The sequence below is a fragment of the Quercus lobata genome, chromosome 1 (assembly GCF_001633185.2).
Source record: "Quercus lobata isolate SW786 chromosome 1, ValleyOak3.0 Primary Assembly, whole genome shotgun sequence".
Classification (NCBI taxonomy): Eukaryota; Viridiplantae; Streptophyta; class Magnoliopsida; order Fagales; family Fagaceae; genus Quercus; species Quercus lobata.
This window is the reverse complement of record NC_044904.1, coordinates 1,200,796-1,216,783: the sequence shown is the minus strand read 5'-3', so window position 1 is coordinate 1,216,783 and position 15,988 is coordinate 1,200,796. Positions and strand designations below refer to the sequence as shown.

General features: G+C 43.2%; 1 pseudogene; it reads right to left on the bottom strand.

Moving 5' to 3' along the window:
- Positions 1 to 1,161: 1,161 nt before the first annotated feature.
- LOC115993089 lies at positions 1,162 to 14,873 on the bottom strand (annotated as a pseudogene).
- Positions 14,874 to 15,988: the final 1,115 nt, after the last annotated feature.

Genomic DNA, 15,988 nt, shown 5'->3' with positions numbered 1-15,988 from the left:
GTATACATACTAAATTTACTGGCTGAAACAGTGAATGAATAAAAAACAGGCCCTGGAGTCCTTGTTTTACTGCTCTGTTCTTTCTCTGTTTGCTGTATAAAATTGCAGCTTCTTTCTCTGTGATAAGGGCTGGTTTGTTGCAATCCTTAAGCTATCTTTGTGTGTCTTATTTGCTAACATTAGTTTTTTCCCTCTCCATCTGCAACTCCTTGCCAAGCTACATTTTATTGTACAATGTCTATGGTTCTAGGATGTTGTTGTGATTGTTGTCTTTGGCTCTAGGTACTTTAATTGACAAATTGATTACAATGCTTAATACCAGGCATACATTCTTAGAAATTGGATAATTTTATAAATCAAAGCCATTTTATTTTTCGTGGTAGACATAGCTTCATAAATTCCTGTGAGGTCTACAACCATGACTTCACACCTCCACTATTACCTAGTTATTCTCACCACCATTACCATCCATATGATCATTTTCATAATGTTCTATTTTCTTTAGCGTTTATTATACTCATTCAATTATTAGAAATTTGAGTTGATAGAATTTCAATTCTATTAATTAATGTAAAATCCTTCATTTTTAATAATTCTAAAAATTCCTTAAAAGTATTTTGTTAACATCAAACAAAAATCCAATCATCTAATCACTGTGACAGAAACTAAAGTACAAGATTACCTGTTCTAGTTCCACCAACGAAAGTATCATAGCCAAAACCCCACTTCCTTTTCATTATTTTCCTCTATAGCTTCATCACAATCTTAATTCCTTTATATAACACCCTCCCAAGCTAGTGCTAGCCAAGAGAAAGATTTATTTATTTTTTGATAGGTGAAGAGAAAGATTCAAATGCAGGGTAAAAATTGTAAAAGAAACATCAATAAAAAGGTTGAGGAGGCTCATTGCTCAAATTAGCGTTGCACACAGCAGAGTGATTTAAAACAAGAAAGGAGTCAAACTATTTGTCACATGAGTTGAAGGCTCAATATATTTGGAAAATTAAATACAATTACCATTCATCTTCCTCAACTAACGCATTCTATAGCAAGAAAAGTAACACAAAAAATCAAATCAGTAACAATTATTAGTATATTATTTTTCAAGTATATAAGAAGGAAATAGCTACTTATCAACAAAAAAGAAAAAGAAGGAAATGACTAAGCAAAAGGCTGAACTGTGTTGTGCATGCCAGGGTTCCTAATGCACCAAAGTGGTTGAATGGTTGTCTCTGTTGCCTATCTGTTGCCTATCTCCACTCGTTCAACCTATTTGTTGCCTCAGCATACCTTTTCTTACTTGTCTCATTTCGGTTCCCAGACCACAGTGTCTCTGCCATTGCTGAAGTTCTTGGCCAAATTCTTGCATCTATAACTAAAGGATCTGCTTGCTCAGACCACAATGCCACCTCCCCACCTAACACTAGATTGGCCTCCTCCTCACTCAACCCATATGTTATATCATAGTTGTATATGGTTTGCCATGTTTTGAAAGGCCCACACCATGATCCGCCATTTCCAGAGTTATCACTTGTTTGTTGATCATACTGGCTGTCGTTCCCTAGAAAGTCACCATGCCCACAGTCCAGATAATAGAAATCCGAGGATGATACGATAACCCGGTATCCAGAAGAAACAATCTTTTTGGTGTTTTCATGCCCATTGTTCCATGTCTGCAAGATGGTATGCTCTGGAGGAAGAGCTGTGGTTGGTACCTTGATATTACCATCCAATATAACATCTTCCCAATAAACCACTGTTCGGTTTAGAGATACAATATAAGGAAAAGTAGAGTTGACAAAGATCTCGAGTAGCTGACTGAGAGTTCCACCATTTGAGAGGAAGGACTGAATGGCCGGATCAGCTTTCCAACAACCAGCGATGATCTCATCAGCTCCAGCATGGTAGAATGGTTCTGGGAATAAGGTGGCCACATCGTTAATGACTCTTTTCAGGACTTGGTAAGTCTTGGGATCTAAGGGGTTCAAGTGGCCTGTTCCAGGTTCAGAGGCAAGACGGTCTTCCCACTTACTTCCAGCTGGCCACCAGAACATGTTTGCACATGTCACAATATCAGGGTAGGCTTCTGCCCATGATCCCGTATGGGCTGCAAGTAAAAAACAAAATTTTAAACTCCTTCCATTTCCACCACAAGGATTATTATAGTTTAACTTAGTACAACCCTCTGATATGGAAAAGGAATGGATTGAAGTTTACTTGATATCATCGTATGCATTATGATTCTAGATTAAATGGTTCAACAATGTTAATCATCTTGTGTTTTATGTCTTTCTAAAATCCTCGCCCAATCCCACTGTCAAAAGTTGTATTAGCTTGTGTATATTCACCATATTGTAATATAAGAATTATCAAGGTTTCTCCAATTATATTTGAATTTTGACTTTGCAATTATATCTTGCTCATATTCAAATTCAAATATAAAAAATGTCTAACAAGTTTTGGCAAACAATGAAAAACTAAAGAAAGCATCTAATGGGAAGCTATTGGATTGATAATACAATATCCTGTGTAAACTAGCTTGGGCTGCTTCCATTTATCATATTTGATGCCAAAGGAAAGCAAGAACTCACCATGAACAAGTAAAATGGGAGGTGTATGCTTGGGTTGATTACAGTGGATTTTTTTTTTTTGGCAGTAATGCAGAATGGAATTCTATGCAGTGAGTAAGGATGTATTCTTAAGAGGAATAAATGTAACGGTAGGAGAGCTTACGGTGTGAAATCTGTCATGTTTTGTTGCTTAATTAGATGGTAATGGTAGTTACGGTTAGTTTTATCCGTAATGTTTGTCATTGTGTAAGATCTGTTTATACCGTTGGTAAGAGGTGTTTGAAGCTTTGAATAGCTGCTTGTTTTTGCTGCTATGCATGTTTTGTAACTTTTGTTAGTTGAACAAAGGTCACTTGTTCATCAAGAAATTATCTAGGCATCCTAATTTTTAATTATAAGGGCAAGAGATGCATATATGGGACTTGTTGGATTAGATTTAGACTGATTGTAGTAAATTGGTTGTTTGAAACAAGTTTACTAAACATAATTTCATTTCTCTCCTTTTTTGGTATAAAAGGTTCATCAGAAATTGTGAGATTCAACTGCTTTGTCTTTTGAAGTTTCCTAATTGATTTCTAAACCTGTTAAAGAATACCATAATTTTGGAGGGTTAAATCTTAGGTAAAGTTCTTTATCTACTAAACCTTAGGCTCCTCAATTAAATTCAATCACGTGTTTGTATCGGCTAATAAACCACAAGGTTGACTTCATTTGTGGTTTAATTCATTTGTACTTGGGAGAGGATGATAGAATGACACTATTCGCACTGCATAGGTCAATACAATCTTGTTGTTGGATACAATTGAGGAACCCAAAGTACAACTCTTAAGGAACTATACCTAAGTTTTGCCCATTTTGGAATACACTTCGATGAATTAGATCTGTATACCCAATGCCAGCTAGCTAAGAATTTGTTTAGTGGTTTCTTTGCAAAACAATGCAAAATTGGGTAAGGGACGGCCTATCAATTACCTCTGTCAAATCTGTAAAAGTGACAATTTTGTGTACTAGACAGGACCTTTTATAACTAGCAATACAATCCCAAAAATTTGTACCAAAAAGAAAGAGAGTAGGATTGCAAGCAAAAAAGTAAAGGCAAAAGAGAGAATTTTTACTGACCAAGTGAATCAATCTCTGGAATAATTCTCACTCCATGATCCAAGCCAAATTGCACAATTTTGTTGATATCATCAGGAGTGTACAGCATGCCTAGGCCATAAGACCCCTTAGCTGCCAAATCTGGCTCAGACAGCACCAAAAGTGGGAAAGAGTGTGAGTCAAGGATGTGCCAATGAAACACATTCATCTTATTCACACTCATAGCCCCAATAGTCCTTAATATGTCCTTAACTAAGTAGTAATTCCTAGAAGTATCCAACATAATCCCTCTGTGTCCAAAAAGTGGTGCATCCCATATATTCAACCCCACAGCCACACGTAAAGGGTCACCCTAAACGAGCTGAGAAAAAGTCTCAAGGCCTCTCATGGCACCCCACACAGTCTCTGCAGACAAATTGGCAGGACCCCATGTGGGAATTTTTCTGGAATTTTCTGATGACTGTTTAGAAAGGTTGAAGAGGTTTCAATCTTTGTTAACCGTTTGATGAAAAAATAACTAACTCTTCATACGTGTCTTTTCATGAAACATAACCCTATGAGTATATGTTTACTTGAAAAAATAACTAACTCTCCATACATGCCTTTTTATGAAACATAACCCTATGGGTATAAATAGAGGCTTATGTTCACTTGAAACACAACATCTTGGTCACTTGAAACTCCAAAAAATAGTAAGTTTGAGAGAAATACAAGAAATCCTGTGATCATTCTTTAGAATTGCTATCTATAGAATCCAACATCTTGGTTGTATCTTGAAGACAAATTTGTGATAACCCTTTAGCAACAAAAGTGTGGAGGGCAAATATTGTCTAAGGAAGATGATATAGTGCCTCCAAGTTATCTATTTTCTGTTTGTCTTTTGTGTTAACCTTGTTCTTCCATTATTACTTTGTGTAATATCCCCAACAACTTAAACATATAAAATATACTTGATATCATGAATAAATGTTTATTCATAGAAGCATCAATGATTATTTCTAACTATTCAAAAACAGAGTTGTAGGGACCGGCCCAGAATAATAGGTTGGTTGGGCCCTGGGCCCATCCGAGGACCAGTGCGTCCGAGGAGACATCGTGGCCCAGGCAATCCTTATTTAGGCCCACTGGGGCAAAGGGAACATGTCCGAGGAGTAATTCCTCCTCGGACATTGCAAAATCCGGATCAAAGGTGCGTCCCAGTCACTGTAGCCCATTCCCCAAATACGTAAAAAGGGAGAAAACCTAAAATATCTCAGCAAAGGCTGCCACCACCACATTAAATGCATCACAACTACTCTCCTGGCCACATTAATGAAGAGGAGACCCTTGAACAGTGCTATCTTGGCCACTGCAACTCACAAAAAATTGATAAGGGTGTCTGATGGGATAGGTGCTCAAGTAGGGGTTTGGATAATCAACAAGTGTAAAGCCTAGATGATAGGAGAGGGCCTATATAATATGAAAAAGTCCTCCAAGAGAAGGGGACGGAAGAGAGTGGAGAGGAGGAACACAGAAGAGAAATTTTACTGTATTAATATATGCTTATGAATGAAGTTTCGAGCCTGATCACTTAAGAGGGATCTTTCTTCAGGTCCATCTTTTTCATTCTTCTTTTTGTATTTCCCTAACCCATGCAACAAATCGTTTAAGCTAACTGAAACTAAGTTCTTTAGCCCATACTCTACAAAAATTCATTGTGTGGGACCTTTTGGACCAAGACTTGACCAACAAGGATTGGGCCATTAAAATTGTGCCCCTACAATTGGCGCCGTCTATGGGGAGAACTAAAGTGTCAGTAAGCACAATAGTTGAGCATGGCAGGACTAGGTCCACACCAGGAGAATCCTCGCCAGGTTAACCCTCAACAGACAGAACCCACTGAGTCTCAGCAGCAAAATGATCCTGCCAACCCAGGCAGCAGAAGGAATCATGAGGGAAGCGTACATACTACCCAGACGAGCCAAAGTCGTACCCAAATAAGTAGTCACGTATCCCAAAGGTGAAACAACCATCAGGCCATGCAGCGAGAGATAGATGACCTGAAAAGAAAGTTGCGACGGGCGCAGCGAAAGCGATCTCCCTCCAACTCAGATGTGTCCTCTAATAAGGAGGACATGAGTTATTGATGGAGGTCGAGAACACCCCCAAGTGAAACATTTTCTTACGAAAAGGAGTCCCACCCTGTGCGAAAGTATGAGAGCCCATCCAGCAAGGGCTTGGGGAATGATACTATGAATAGGGCATTAGACCAGATCTCTAAATCACCCTTCATGCACAGAATAGAAAGGGTTAAATTACCTCGGCGTTTTAATCAACCTACGTTTACTATTTACAACGGCCGAGCAAACCTAGTGGAGCATGTGAGCCAGTTTAACCAAAGAATGACCATCCACTCCCAAAATGAAGCCCTAATGTGCAAAGTCTTCCCATCCAGCTTGGGGCCAATGGCAATGAGATGGTTCAATAGCCTGAAGATAAATTTCATAGGCTCATATAAGCAGCTCACTCAGGCTTTCTGTTCTCGCTTTATTACAAATAGCAGAGTCCCCCGACCCCTAAGTTCGTTACTGTCCTTATCCATGCGCGAGGGAGAGACCCTAAAGGCGTACTCGGATAGATATTGGGAGATGTACAACGAGCTGGATGAAAAGCACGATGATGTCGCTATTAGCACATTCAAAAGCGATCTCTCTACTGAGCATGGCTTAAGGAAATCTCTCACTGGTAAACCCGTAGCCAACGTTCATCAGTTGATGGATAGGATTGACAAGTACAAAAGGGTGGAAGAAGATCAGCTACAAGGAAAAGGAAAGGAGAAGATCATTCCCCCCAAAGGGAATGATTTCAGATCGGAACGATATAACCATAACCAGTCGAGGAGAGACTTTTCAAGATAGGTTGGACAAAGCAACATGCAAACGGTTAATGCCGTGTTCAGAGAACCAGTGCAACAAGTTCTAGAGAAAGTAAAGAACGAACCCTTCTTCAAATGGCCAGGAAAAATGGTTGGAGACCCTGCGAAACGCAACCAGAACCTGTATTGTCATTATCATCAGGACCATGGGCATACCACCGAAGATTGTAGGAATTTATGGAATCACCTTGATCAACTGGTCCGAGAGGGAAAGTTGCGACACCTTTTACACCCCTCAAGCGGCCATCCGGGCCAAGCAACGCAAGAACCTCGTAAGGATGTATTAGTAAGACCTCCCACGGGGACGATACACGTCATCCTCGCCGCTCCAAGAAGAACTGGGTCATTCCCCTCTAGGGTGTTGTCTGTGGCTCGGCTCTCCACCGAGGATAGGGAAAGGGAATCTAAAAGGTCAAAAAAGGGAAGCCCTTTAATATTAGGATTCTCGGATGAAGATAAGAGGGGAACTATCTAACCTCACGACGATGCCTTAGTAGTTACGCTGAGGATCGGAGGTTTCGATGTGAAGAGGGTACTGGTAGACCTGGGTAGCGCGGTAGAGGTAATGTACCCTAATCTATACAAGGGGCTGAACTTAATGCCGGGGGATTTGACGGCTTATGACTCTCCCCTTATCAGCTTCGAAGGAAAGACAGTTGTACCGAAAGGGCAGATCAGATTACCCATCCAGACCGAGTCAGAGGTAGTGGAGGTGGATTTTACCGTGGTCGATGCCTACTCGCCCTACACGGCAATAGTGGCCAAGCCATGGATCCATGCCCTAGATGCCGTGACTTCCACACTTCACCAAAAGGTGAAATACTCGTCCGGAGGCCAAGTGGAAGAGATTCGTGGAGATCAGGCCATGGCTAGGCAATGTATGGTGGCCGCCATCTCACGTCGGTCCAGGGCCGAGTCCTCGGCTCCTGAAAGCTTATAGCAACCAGCCACCTCGGCAAGGCATGTTAGCAGGCCAGCCGAGGAGATAAAGTGTGAAAGTTTGGAAAAGTTTATTGTTGACAAGGACCTAGAGAGATTTTTCCAGGTCGGCTCGGAGTTGCCTCCTCAAGAGAAAGAGGAGCTGGACAGGTTTCTGAGGAGAAATGTTGACGTGTTTGCATGAGACCCTTATGATGCCCCAGGGGTTGACCCTAGCCTCATTTGTCACTACTTGAATGTTAATCCGTCTTCTATTCCAAAGAAGCAGCCACCCCGACGTCCCTCGAAGGAACAGGCCAGTGCTATTAGAGACGAAGTGATGAAGCTGAAAAAGACAGGAGCTATTAAAGAAGTTTTTTACCCTAAATGGCTGGCAAATACGGTGGTGGTGAGGAAGAAAACGGGGAAGTGGCGAGTCTGCGTGGACTTCACAGATTTGAATAAGGCATGCCCGAAAGACCCATTCCCCTTACCTCGACTTGACCGATTGGTGGATGCAACTGTAGGCCACCCTCGAATGAGCTTCCTGGACGCCTTCCAAGGCTATCATCAGATACCCTTTGCACTAGAGGATCAGGAGAAGACGACGTTCATGACACCTGTCGGAAACTATCACTATAAGGTAATGCCTTTCAGACTAAAGAACGCAGGGTCAACTTACCAAAGGATGATGACCAGAATGTTCGAACCACAGCTAGGCAAAGTTATTGAAGTCTACATAGATGATATGGTCGTAAAAAGTAAAATGGTGTCCGAGCACGTGAAAGACCTGGAGATCATCTTCGACATCTTAAGGGAGCACAAGTTGCGGCTCAATGCTTCCAAGTGTTCATTTGGGGTCGGATCTGGGAAATTCCTAGGCAATATGGTAACCCACAGGGGAATAGAAGTAAGCCCAGATCAAATCAAAGCGATTAACAGCCTACAAGCTCCTCGGAATCCAAAAGAAGTTTAGAAGCTCACTGGCATGATCGCAGTATTAAACCGGTTCATATCACAATCTGTTGACCGATGTCGACCCTTCTACCTCTTGATAAATAAATGGAAAGAGTTTGAGTGGTCGGAGGATTATGTCCGGGCCTTCCAGCAACTTAAGGAATACTTGTCATGACCACCCATTATGTCTAGCCCTGAGGCAGACGAGGTACTGTTTGCATACATAGCAGTAGCCCCTCATGCTGTAAGCTTGGTACTGATACAGGATGATAATGGAGTACAACGACCAGTGTTCTACGTAAGTAAATCATTACATGAGGCTGAAGTACGCTACTTACCATTGGAGAAGGCAATTCTGGCAGTAGTGCATGCCATACGGAAACTCCTTCATTACTTTCAGGCACACACGGTCATTGTTCTAACCCAGCTTCCCCTTCGATCGGTGCTCCGAAACGCCGATTACACAGGGAGGATCACCATGTGGAGTGCGCTTCTCGGTGCTTTTGACATTAAATACATGCTTAGGTCCTCTGTCAAGGGTCAAGTCCTCGCGGACTTAGTTGCAGAATTCGCAGAACCCTCTGTAGAAACAATAACCGAGAAGGGAGACATGGATGGAAAATCGGTTGGCACAATCTCGACACGAAAGATCTTGCGTTGGGAAGTCTACGTGGACGGCGCGGCCAACCAAAGAGGATCTGGAATTGGGCTAGTTCTAATATCGCTCGAAGGTATTGCTATTGAAAAATCGCTAAGACTCGGGTTCTCGGCTACAAACAATGAGGCCGAGTACGAGGCTTTACTTCAAGGAATGATGATGGTTCAAAAATTGGGCGGAAAGGCAATAGAAGCATTCTCGGACTGAAAATTGGTCATTGGCCAAGTGATGGGCGAGATAGAAGCTAGATATGCTAGAATGCAGGGATATCTCAGCCGGGTTAAACGCCTGCAGTCAGACTTTGAATCCTTTAACCTGACGCATGTTCCTAGAAGCGAGAACACACATGCAGATTCCCTGGCCACTCTAGCCACATCCTCTACACATGACCTGCCAAGAATAATCCTTGTTGAGGATTTATGCCAGACAAGTTCAATTAGAGGAGAGAGAGCTCAGGTCCATCAGGTTAGAAAGAGTCCTAGTTGGATGGATCCTATAGTAAAATTCCTTAAGGACGATACATTACCAGAAGGAAAGCTAGAGGCCGAGAAGATATGGAGGAATGCTCCTCGGTTTTGGTTATCAGAAGACCACAAACTATACCGGCGCTCCTATTCTAGGCCATACCTATTATGTATACACCCAGAAGAATCCGAGTCCTTGCTTGAAAAGTTACATAAGGGGATTTGTGGAAGTCACACTGGAGGGAGATCGCTGGCGCATAGGGCACTCACCCAAGGATACTGGTGGTCGAACATGCACAGAGAGGCCCAAGAATATGCAAAGAAGTGTGATCAGTGCCAGAGATTCACCCCAAATATCCACCAACTCGGAGGAGTCCTTAACCCCCTCTCCAGCCCCTGGCCATTTGCTCAGTGGGGTCTTGATATTGTCGGTCCTTTCCCCAAAGCAGTAGGGAATAAGTGATACATAATAGTCGGAACTGATTACTTCACCAAATGGGTGGAAGCTGAACCTTTGGCCAACATCAGGGATGTGGATGCCAAGAAATTCATTTGGAAAAACATTATTACACGCTTCAGAACTCCACACACACTCATCTCGGACAACAGTCTCCAATTTGATAGTAAGAACTTTAGGGAGTATTGCTGCGAGTTTGGGATCACTAACCGGTACTCCACTCCTGCCTATCCCCAAGGAAATGGACAAGCCGAGGCCGTGAACAAAGTCATAGTGAGTGGACTGAAAAAGAGGTTGGATGAGGCAAATGGGAGATGGGTGGAAGAGCTCCCACATGTTTTATGGACCTATTGGACGACACCGCGACGGTCAACGGGTAAGACTCCCTTTTCAATGACTTATGGGGCCGAGGCCGTACTCCCAATTGAGAACAGCTTCCCCACATTGAAGTCTAACAGCTTTACCCCAAACAATAATGACAAGTTATTGGGGAGAAGTCTAGACTTAGCCGAGGAAAAAAGGGAAAAAGCAATGATCCATATGGCCTGCTATCACCAGAAGCTAAAGCAGGGGTATGACGTTAATGTAAAGCTATGACCTTTGAGTCCAGGTGACCTCGTGATGAGAAAGATTCTCAGCAGTGCTAAAAACCATTCCTGGGACAAGCTGGGACCAACTTGGGAAGGACCGTACCGCATCACATCTATGGCCGGAATAGGTGCTTATTACCTAGAAGACTTAGATGAAGAAACTGTACCTCGCCCATGGAATGTAAATAATCTAAGAAGATATTATTATTAATGAAAATAGCTCTACCTACATTTTGTTCCCTGATCATCGCATACCCATCAGTCAATTTCCATCTATCCAAGTTTTAAACAGAACCTAAGTCCTGCATGGCTCCTCGGACCACAGACTTAGGGGAAATTAATAACTTGAGGCATCTATTCAAGTTTTAAACAGAACCTAAGTCCTGCATGGTTCCTCGGACCACAAATTTAGGGGAAATTAATAACTTACGACATTTCTACAAGTTTTAAACAGAACCTAAGTCCTGCATGGCTCCTCGAACCACAGACTTAGGGGAAATTAATAACTTGAGGCATCTGTCCAAGTTTTAAACAGAACCTAAAGTCCTGCATGGCTCCTCAGACCACAAACTTAGGGAAAATTAATCACTTACGGCATGTCTACAAGTTTTAAACAGAACCTAAGTCCTGCATGGCTCCTCGGACCATAGACTTAGGGGAAATTAATAACTTAAGGCATCTATCCAAGTTTTAAACAGAACCTAAGTCCTGCATGGCTCCTCGGACCACAGACATAGGGGAAATTAATAACTTGAGGCATCTATCCAAGTTTTAAACAGAACCTAAGTCTTGTATGGTTCCTCGAACCACAGACTTAGGGGAAATTAATAACTTACGACATTTCTACAAGTTTTAAATAGAACCTAAGTCCTGCATGGCTCCTCGGACCACAGACATAGGGGAAATTAATAACTTGAGGCATCTATCCAAGTTTTAAACAGAACCTAAGTCTCGCATGGCTCCTCGGACCACAGACATAGGGGAAATTAATAACTTAAGGCATCTATCCAAGTTTTAAACAGAACCTAAGTCCTGCATGGTTCGTCGGACCACAGACTTAGGGGAAATTAATAACTTATGACATTTCTACAAGTTTTAAATAGAACCTAAGTCCTGTATGGCTCCTCGAACCACAGACTTAGAGGAAATTAATAACTTGAGGCATCTATCCAAGTTTTAAACAAAACCTAAGTCCTGCATGGCTCCTCGGACCACAGACATAGGGGAAATTAATAACTTGAGGCATCTATCCAAGTTTTAAACAGAACCTAAGTCCTACATGGTTCCTCAGGCCACAGACTTAGGGGAAATTAATAACTTACGACATTTCTACAAGTTTTAAACAGAACCTAAGTCCTGCATGGCTCCTCGGACCACGGACATAGGGGAAATTAACAACTTGAGGCATCTATCCAAGTTTTAAACAGAACCTAAGTCCTGCATGGCTCCTCGGACCACAGACTTAGGGGAAATTAATAACTTGAGGCACCTATCCAAGTTTTAAACAAAACCTAAGTCCTGCATGGCTCCTCGGATCACAGACTTAGGGGAAATTAATAACTTACGGCATTTCTACAAGTTTTAAATAGAACCTAAGTCCTACATGGCTCCTCGAACCACAGACTTAGGGGAAATTAATAACTTGAGGCATCAATCCAAGTTTTAAATAGAACCAAACTCCTGCATGGCTCCTCGGACCACAGATTTAGGGGAAATTAATAACTTTAGACATCTATCCAAGTTTTAAACAGAACCTAAGTCCTCCATGGTTTCTCGGACCACAGACTTAGGGGAAATTAATAACTTACGACATTTCTACAAGTTTTAAATAGAACCTAAGTCTTGCATGGATCCTCGGACCACAGACTTAGGGGAAATTAATAACTTATGGCATCTCTACAAGTTTTAAACAGAACCTAAGTTCTGCATGGCTCCTCGGACCACAGACTTGGGGAAAATTAATAACTTAGAACTCTTGTGCAAATTCGAGGTACGTGCGTAGTTTAGTATAATTGCAACTGTCATTCTAAATTCGCCACACGGCACTCCTTTTTTCTTATTCGTTTATATTTGTCTATATTGTTGCAAATGGTAAATAGAGGAACAATATTAATAAACATCAGAAGAGAATGGAAAAAAGAACATTTTATATTAATAAGCCGAGGTCGATACAAAGAGAGGTCTTTACAAAAGAACAAAAAATAAGACAACTCTCGTTCAAAAAAAAAAAGTACAGGAATTAAAAACCTAAAAGCTAAGCCTCAGCAGGAGGATTTTCTTTCTACTCTGGCTGAGGAGTAGGAACCTCGGAAATGGACTCCTTGGCAGGATCCTTGGCTTTATCAAGCAGAGGGATGGCATCAGGAATAGCCATGGCCTGCTCAGAAGCTTCAGGGGCACCGTCAGGAACCTCTTGGATTTCCGGAGGGAAGAAGACCTTCTCGGGCAACCTCAGCGCCGAATCTGCAGGAATCCCTGCAGCATCAAGGGCATGAGCCCATGAGATGCTGTAATAATCCCTGCACACCTCCGGAATCTCCTCAGAGAGCCTGGCTTCGGTTTCTATAGCCCCAAGCTGATAAGCAGCTTTCTTTTCAGCCTCTGCAGCCTCCCAAATCAGCTGAGCCTCTTCCTTTGCTCATCGGACCTCCTCCTCAGCTTTTTGTAGCGTAGCCTTAAGATCCAGCACTGTTTTCTTTTCAATAGCAAAGCTGGTCTCGGTCATGAAAAACTTTTGGCGCTAGTCCTCGGCTTGAGTTTCGGCGTTTTTTAGTCCGGCCAGAGCGCTCTTACGGCCTTTCTCCGCCTCTTTGAACTTCTCCACAAGTTCAAGGTTCTCTTGCTTGAGGGACCCCGCGGTTTTCTTCACCTCTGCCCGAGATTGGGCCTCAGCTTTAGCTAAGTTGCGGTTGCTACGACAGTACTCCTCAGCCACAAACACCTGCTGAGTGATCTGCCAACAAAACAAAATTGTCTTAGAATGCAACAAGGTCTAATGATTTAATGAAAGGGTAGAAGAGTCACTTACCATTGCAAGGTCCCTCTTGAGGGATAGAAAGAGCTCGGGCTGAGAGAACCGCCTATAGGCCTCCATATCCCGAGGGAGGAGTACTGGCTGCTCCAAAGCCTCAGCTATGTACCCTGCTCGGCCTCTGTTGTATTCTCGGACCGAGGCAGTGTAAGGGATAGCAACCCCATCTACCTCCAACTTCAGGCTCCAAGTGCGTGGATGAACACGCACTTCAGCTCGGTTCTCCTCCTCCCGGCTTTCTACAGAGGAAGCCCTTTTATTCTTTTGCCCCCGGGTGGTTTTTTGCTGCTTGCCCGGGCGGGGCACTACCTCGCCTTCCTCAGGGATTTCAACCGGCCTTTTCTTTTTTAGGTCCGGGTTATCCTTGAGGCCGAGGTCAGAAGGAACCTGAGGAGCGACTGGAGGAAGGTCCTGGGTCTACGACTGAGCAGGCAACTTTGAAGATTGACCTTTTCCTCGGGAGGCCATCAAATCTCGTAGGCTTTTTCCTTTGCCGGCCATATTGTCTACCTCTTCTTCTGAGGAGTCTTCTGAGCAGGTTATAATAATTGGAGCGCCGACCACAGAATTTCGATCCTGCTCTCCTTCAGGGTCCGAAAGCTCAATCAAAGGGGCTTTATGAACCTCCTCTTCGAAAAAGAACTCGTCTATCTCCTCCTCAAGAGAAAGACGAGATGATTCAGTCTCTCCTTCAATTGGCGCAGCAACTTCAAGGTTGTCTGGCGAAGCAATTACGCAGCTAGTGGAGGATTTCGAATACCAGGTAGCATGACTGGCTTGAGATCTTGTCGAGCTAGGAACTTGGGCTTGGATACATCAATCCTAGCCAATCTTGGACTACCAGCTCTTATGGCGTGGCCAATGGCTTGGAAAGAATGGGTTAGGGGTTGGTAGCCCAAAACCAAATGAGCCGCGCGTAGCTGCCTGTCCTCGGTAACGTAGATTTCCGACCTCAACAGATAGTTCAAGGCCGAAACGTTTACGTGGCTCAGCTTAGGAGCAACTTGAGCTCTATCTGCAAAATAGCTGAGAAGGAGATTAGAGTTAAGTTATAAAAATTTTCGATTCTTAAGCAAAAAAAAGAATGAATCCAAAGAGCTAAGCCCCCTCCCAAAAGGATTGGCCCTAAAGGCGCCGCACCTGGAATTCCTGCCCGAGTTGGACAATGAAAACCATCGCTCCACTCTCCTGAGGCAATGAGGAAATCATCCTTCATAGTCTTATTGGATATGGGGAGGCACGAGATTAGCCTAATGACCTCGGACCGATATTTGAGGTAATACCCTCCTTTCTCGACGTAATGGCACTCATACAGGTGGACCATATCATGCCAGGTCAGGCCTAGACCCATCCGCTCGTTCAAAACATCTATGCAGCCTAATACCCTAAACATGTTTGGAGCACACTGATGTGGTGTCAACCTATGGTGGCACAAGTAGTCTCGGGTAATCCTACGCATGGGGAGTGTCATTCCTCCTTCTATAAAGGCAATCATAGGAATGACAATTTCGCCCATGTCTCTATCTGTCAATACTCCTTCTGGGGGACAGTACCGCAGAACCACCCCCTGCGGGATGTGGTATTTCGCCCTAAAAGCCTCCATGGCGGTCGGAGTATCTACTAGATCCTTGAATCTACCCATCTAAGTCAAACTGGAGGGACGGGAATAAAAACCGAAGAGAAAATTGAAATCCGAGGAGAAATTTGAAGCAGCGAAACGCACGAAACTTACAAGTATCTTCACAAACGATTAGTAAGATGCTTGGAAATCTCTTCAAGGAAGGACGCTTCGCAGAAACGACTATGGAAATTTGGAGAACGGGAGTGTTCGTAGATCTTTAGGCGCTGGAGTTCTCTGGACTTCTGATATGCAGATAAAAAAGAAAAAATGAACCTCTCTGGGGCTTTATATAGCTAGGTGGAAAAAAGGAAATCATTCCCGCTCAAGAATTCAGGGAAGAACGCTAGCCGTCGGATCTACGCCTCACCGTTGGATAAAGGAGACACAAAGCCACCTGGAGTAAATAGTTGCGCCTCGTAGATTGTAGCGCATCAAAAGTGACTACCCACACGTGCGAACCAGGATCTAATTAATTCCATCCTTTATAATGTCAAAACCCCGCTTTTCTCCTTGGAAGGAGATCAAAAACCGGAGTTTTGAGAGGCTATTGTGGGGACCGGCCTAGAATAATAGGTTGGTTGGGCCTTAGGCCCGTCCGAGGACCAGTCCGTCCGAGGAGACATCGTGGCCCAGGCAATCCTTATTTAGGCCCACTGGGGCAAAGAGAACATGTCCGAGGAGTAATTCCTCCTTGGACATTGCAAAATCCG